The following is a 7,109-nucleotide window of genomic DNA, read 5'->3' on the forward strand; positions in this document are numbered from 1 at the left end:
AGATTAACCTACTTATCAAAAACTTTAAATTTGGTAATAATTTTTAAACTTTTCAAGAAAGGGCTTTCATATTTATCTTGTCACAGATAATGCTTTTATTTAATATGAAAGCCCTACCTGTGGTCATTCAAAAGTAATGACTAAGGTTCAAGATTTTGTGACAGACTGAGAGACGGACAGACTGACAGTCAGCTTGACAGACTGACAGACGAATTATATTTAATGTCCCATCGCTTTAGCGAAAGCAGGGTACAATAAAATATATAGATGGAAATGGATGATTTTTTTAAATATTTTCTTTAATTTGAAGTTGACTGCAGTGAATAACCCCCAAAAATTTGGTAATGACCTGATGTTCGGTTTTATTAAGATAATTTTACATGAAAAGTTATATTATGAAATAATTTCTTACATGTATATTGTATGCAATATGTATATGCAATGATTTATTTAATTAATGATAAAAACATTACAAGATAAACACAGTCTCGTAAATTATTATGAAAATGTGATGGACAGTTTCAAAATAGGGTTAAATTCCAGAGTAATTCGCCCTTCGACATCTTCTTATATCAAATATTACTCCTAATGGCACAATTAAAACGACACAGAAAGTGGATAACATGATGGCTATTCCAGCACCCAATGACAGTCTGTAATTGTGTGTCAACACAGTTCTGATAATCGTCGCACTTTACCGTTGAATCCACACACCTTCCATACTTACACCGGAACTCGCCTGATAAGCAACTCCCAGTACAAAATATTATAATTATTTTATTTTGTTTAAAAAAAAAAAGAACCGACATTTATGAATGTTTTTAGCGATAGTGAAAGGGAAACTGGAAAAAAATGAAAAAAAAAGAATTTTTTACCATCATTGAGGATAACGTATCCTTTATGCAAAACCCCTCACGCATAAACAAACATCACCACTATTACCATCAATGCAAGCACTAACTCAAAATGCTAACCTGTATGAAAACTAGTCAATGCTATTTCAAAGTCTCCCTGTTGTGTGATCATATCTGTCTTGAATTCTATGGGCATGATATTATCATTTACTGTAGCGTAGTCTGCGATTGTTAACGAAGTTCCACATAATCCTTCACTTCCTGTTAAATTCATATTCAAATGGAAAAATACGCAGCTAGGTTCAGGACTCCCATATATACGTCAGCCTATGCAGAGGCTCGGGAAAGCTATTATAACGTCACGTTAAATCAATACAAATGAATCTCGATGAATAAATGCTGTATGTTCTTTTTAAAACCCACTAAATACTTTCGTTTCTTATAAACATTATAAAAATAAATGGGTATGCAACTTATCTTGCCATAATAGCGCTTAGCGTAAGTAGAATGAAAGCCAGCCTGATCTCGTTGTACTTACTAAGATGACGTCATTTCTTAGTTTGACACGCAGTTTCTCTGTACTTTAGGCGTGGATCAAGCTTTTATCGTAGCTTGTAAAAATAAAAAAACATACGAAAAACGCGTAGTCGGACCAAAAGAGAGACATATCCTGAAATATATTAATCCACATTTTACTGTCAAACTAAACTGATAATGTGTAGACTTTATATAAAGCCGTAGGGAGAACATTTGTACAGTAACATGCTAGAATAACAGGTCCAGCCCTTCGAAAATATCAAAAGTTCAACGATATCCGCTTCACTATAAATTCAGAATTTTTAGACATGTGTAGCTATTATATTCTGAAAAGTGCTGGGAGCTGGTTGTGCATTGTTTATTTATTCCGTAATGTAACATTATTTCAATGCGTATTACATTTTTGTCTGGAGTTTATAGAAAGACAGCTAAATTTTAAACAATTCTCGAGCATGAGGAAGTTGCTCCCAGCATTTTTCGTGTTAAGGAATTTGTCTCAAAGAAAACACTATCAATTTCATAGCGGAAAGATACCAGTATATCGTTGAACTTTTACGATCTTTGTAGTAGTACATATGTCTTCTAATTTTAAACCTGTCACGTGACAAACAGCTGATGTAAGCGAAGTCGCTTTGGCCGAACTCAGCAGAGACTCGATATATACATGTGCAAACACCACAATTAACATTTATCAAAAGTAATGCTGTTAAAAAAAATATAAAAATTGTATTCATTTTCCCTGAATATATTAAGGCGTATATCTCATGGGCGTCCTTAACGTAGCTGCGTACAAGATAGTTGTAAATCTTCAGATACTGTTTATTGTAGCCAAATAATTTATTCCTATATTTTCCACCTATAAGAAAAATGAATTCAGTAAACGAGTTCAATTGAACCGAACAGTTGTGTACCTGATATGTTCTTTTAATTTTGTAATCCTTCGTAGATATCAATTCTGGCTGAGATGCAATTCCCGTCTACCGGCTGTGAAAGACTTATGGAGCGGAAATGGGTGTAGACCTGCACAGACTCACTAATGCCTTGGAATTTACCATGGGCCACCACAATATTATCACACATTCTGTTAGGTATCAACGTGTCGCCTATTCGTATCAGTTTAAGATGGACAGTATCATAAACATGGATTTTTTGTCCACAATGTTCGTAGAAAAACACTGAAAGTTTAAAGATCAAAATATCTGTTATTGACGTTGATTCAGTCCTGAAAAAGGTATTAGTTTTGTTGATGGTTTCATGAGTGATATTATTTTGAAAGAATTATTCATGAGCTTTAGTAACTTTTAAAAAGTATTCATCCAGATTTCTATTCTAAAATGATGACTTACTTGTTGGTTTACATTTCTCATATGTTTCGTCGATGCTGTCTTCACAATTTTTGAAATGAGTTGCATTTTACTGATGGTTCAACACATCGACCATTTCCACATTTCCACCAATTATACAAACACACCTTATCTAATGTTTTGTCAAATGAACAAGTTAAAATGTTTGTGCCTATTTCCAAGAAAAAATGATAACCTTGCTGAAACATATTGTAGACAGTCTCTTTATTTTTAATTAATAATTATAAAAAATGAGTAATATGATATTCACGTAAATCAAAATTATTTAAACAAACATTAAATTAAATCACGTATTTCCGAGGTGTGAGGAACGTACGTGTATGTTGGCACTTGAAGATTTTATTCTGAAGGATACTAATTCGTAAGTTTCTTAATTATAACCGAAGAAAACGATTAATATCAAATATACAAAAATAAATCATTTCATAATATTTAATTTTATATTCTATATTTTAACAATTTTAATTATATAGTCTGAATTATTTAATAACCTTTTTCAACTTTGTGAAAATTTGCAATAACTACATTGAATGAACCGGTCTGGGGTGAAGAGTCTGTTGTCAAAGCAAAAGTCATACAACTGTTCTTGACGGTGACATAACTGTAATCGCTGTAGAAAAAGTCCCCACAAAGTCCCTTTGCTGCTGAAAATATTAATTGAACAAATTATTTACAGTCAGGTGGATTTTTTTTTTCTGTATAATGCATATGTAAAAACACACCATTAAGGTTAAAAGAGAATAATTTCTGTCTTACATGTAAGCAGAGTAGCATTTCTTTTTCCTTCATAAAGTTCTTTGTCCTGCTGCAGGCTGGATTTTCAAAAGGCAGATCAATACTAAGGAAACGAGTGTGGATTCTTGCTGAATCCCCAAAATTTCCTTGTCTGGCATGAAGATACACAGGACAGCTTATGCTTGGCCGCGGATTAGACTTTCTTGACGCCTTGAGCCGGATATAACTATCGATTTCAATAGTACTACCACAATTTTCATCAATATAATCCGAAAAGAAAAGAAAAGTCTTTGAATTTATCAATGATAGGTATAAAACAGGAGACATTATTTATTAATACTGTTTATTATTTTTCTATATTTGGCGAAAAAAAAATCCTAGATTAATTTTATCAACAATTTGTTTTGCATTTGTTGAGTATATAATTCAGTAATGTATAGTTTATTATTATATTTCATAAATAAAATAAGTTATATGGAAAAATTAAAGTATTAAATAGAAAAGTGCAATAATTAATTATCAAAGTATAAAACTTAAAATATGAGGTACATGTGAAAATATTAAATTCATATAAACATATAAAATTTCCATTAGGTTGACACATTATTTTCTTTGACTTTCAAAAGTGCACACACCTATAAAATTATTTCTTATTTTGAAAACATACTAATAATGAAAGGTCTTTATATAGTACATTATAAATTACAAATCTGTAGTTTTTATACTGTTTTAAAGCCATAGAAATAACCCAATCTATATGCAGAACAACAATTTCTATTTTGTATAGTTCTAGAATGAACTGCATAAATAATGGTTGTTCTCATTACGAAACTCTATAAAAATATCGGACATTTAAGGTACCACCTTGGAAAGAAAATTCTCTTATCAGAGAAAATAGTAGCCGGTAGAGCATAAGTTTTCCAACTTCATTAGGTTAACAAAAATTGCTATACTTACATGTTTTGTAGGCACAACACTGTGAGATAAGCCCCAAAAAAATCAATACAAACTTCATGGCTGTTCCTACTTGTTGCATCCGAAGTCATGTAAAAAAGAACATATGTTTACTCCAAGATACAGCTTATCTGAAGGAATAAAGATAAAAACTTAAGTAGGAAGCGTTGGGTGGCTTGGCTTGCTTCTGTTAGATTAAAGAGTTAGAATGCATCAGCTAAAAACCTTTCGGAAGAAGAATTTCATAAATTGTGCTTATTTTAGATCGTAAGTCATTAAATATAAAAAGTAACTTAATATAATAGTGATATTGTTGAAAGTATAAATAGAGTCTAGAATTTATTATATTAAATATTAAATGAAATATACACTCTTATCAAATGTAATTACTAAAATTACATAAATTGAATATGTACAGTATGTCGACCACTCGTGACGTCAGTATAAAATTACGTCGATCATTTATGACTAAAAAATGAAATCATGGCCCGGTGACGAACCTGTTTTACATGTATAAAAAATTAAATACACATTGTTCAAGCAGTGGTATATAAGAAAAACAACTGCAAATATAAATATTTCACGGTTTAAACACGCACATTATCTATTATGGACGATTTTATGAGAAAATTATATTTTGCTTGATGTCACAGCATTATCCGTATAAAATAGATCACACTAACTTTATGTACCTTTAACAGTGCAGTGAAATAAACGATGTTACCTTTCTTGATTGTTTACCTTTGAAGTCCTAGACAAAGGCAATGAAAAAATATGGTTGAAATAAGCACCATATTTTTTTTAAAACATTGGAATTTCTTAGAAAAAATTTCAGCTAGGCAGGTAACCTCGAAGGCTAAGATGTTACAACTAAATAAATGATATTGGAAATTCAAACAAGAGGACAAATCTGCAATTGTTTAAGGAGAGGGTTTTGGAGGTCAGATTTCATGAACAAAGATGGGGTATCCAGCCTTCTGATGAAAATATTAAAATGAATAGTAAAATTAACTTCAGGAAAAAAAAATGTGGGATGGTCCAAAAACCTCATCCCTTTATATACCTCCGGTACGTGCCTTAATGTAATGTTTACATGAGTATAAGTTAAATGTGGGAGAAATAATCTTATCAAATTGGTAGTTCACCATCAATGTACAGTCCAGTGAAGAAAGAAAATATATTCTCATATTCACAATGAGATTCGGATTTAATAATAAGTTAAAATATAATTATGTATATACCATGTTAGAAATTGTACTAACGAAGTAACTACCGGTATATATTATTTTTCGAGTTGGTCTATTTTTCTTATCAAGACAGCGTCAATTTTCTGACAAAACTGTTTTGATTTCAAGGTTATTTAAAACATAGTTCATTTGGTTTGTTTATTTGCATTTTACAGTTTCTTGTTGAAGATAGAGATAATACGGTTTAAATCAATACTTTATCTAAAGTTCCTTAGAAACATCAAGATGTGAAATAATTATTGTCTTATATTAAACAGGAATAAGAGATATCTTTATAAAATAGACATTTATATTTAATTCTGATCTCTCACTTATTAACTCTTAAGGAGGTTAGATCCTGTTATCAAAAGTACTAATAATTTTTTATCAAGTATATTTTTTAGAATCTACACACATAGCTTACTTAAAAATCAAAACGAAAAATTGGGGTCAATGCGCTTCTTTTGGTGCTACGGAGCATTTAATAAAGACCTTTTTGACTGTAATTACCTCTAACACATAAATCAATATTTCAAAAAATTTCCTCTAATATTTTTTATCCAAATAAGATATGGGGAACAAACACAGCTTTGTTTTTTTTTTTGTTTTTTTTTTTTTATCTTGAACAGTCACATTAAAATTTGTGACTACAAAAATATTTCAAATTAGTTTGCATAGTCAAATGACCTTTCTGCACTTAAAAATGTCATTTTTCTGGCATTAAAAGCAATAAATTCATTTGCAAGTAATGGCATTTTTTCTGAATATAAGCAGAATGATTAAAATCATTTTATGTAGTCAGAAAAGAAAATTAAAAGTCGGAGTCTGTGATGTAAATTTTTTTTAGATATTACTTAAATAGTTTAATTTTTAGCTTAAATTGGACAATTTTCCCCCAGGACATTCACAAAATATTTGCTATATTTTTCAAATATGATGATAGAATTAATGACAGTTAATTTAATAATTATACAATAAAACACTTCACTGCACAAAATAACTCAGTGTGCAAGCTGCATGTAAAAAAAGGAATCCAAACTTAACAATACTGTAAATAATTCGAAAGAGAAAAAATGATCATTTTCTTCTGAAACACCTTCCAACACAAACTATAGTTCTTCACTTAATGCTTTCGGTATAGAAGTTAAACATCGCGTTTAAGTTTTATATAGTTTAATTAGCATTGTAGAGTCCAAATTTATTGTAAGAACTAAGCATTATGCAGAAGTTTTGTAAATAGAGGTCAAGACAAAAATCTACTCAAAAGCTCAGGAACGAATCTCTTTAAATCTTGGTGAAAACTGTCATTCCCAAATAAACAAGCATTCTGAGAGTATTGAATTTGCGATCGTAGTCCCACACCGACAAGTGTAACCGGGTTCCCATTGGTGTAATTTTTTAGATAGTACTTAAATAGTATTAATTTTAAGCTTAAATTG

The 7,109-nt window shown here is 30.5% G+C and overlaps 1 pseudogene; it reads right to left on the reverse strand.

Annotated features, from left to right (window-relative positions):
* Positions 1-572: 572 nt before the first annotated feature.
* LOC133189421 (vitellogenin receptor-like) lies at positions 573-4,505 on the reverse strand (annotated as a pseudogene).
* Positions 4,506-7,109: the final 2,604 nt, after the last annotated feature.

The sequence above is a fragment of the Saccostrea echinata genome, unplaced genomic scaffold (assembly GCF_033153115.1).
Source record: "Saccostrea echinata isolate AGI-Se365-2 ecotype Australia unplaced genomic scaffold, CSIRO_AGI_Sech_v1 ptg000018l, whole genome shotgun sequence".
Taxonomy (NCBI): domain Eukaryota; kingdom Metazoa; phylum Mollusca; class Bivalvia; order Ostreida; family Ostreidae; genus Saccostrea; species Saccostrea echinata.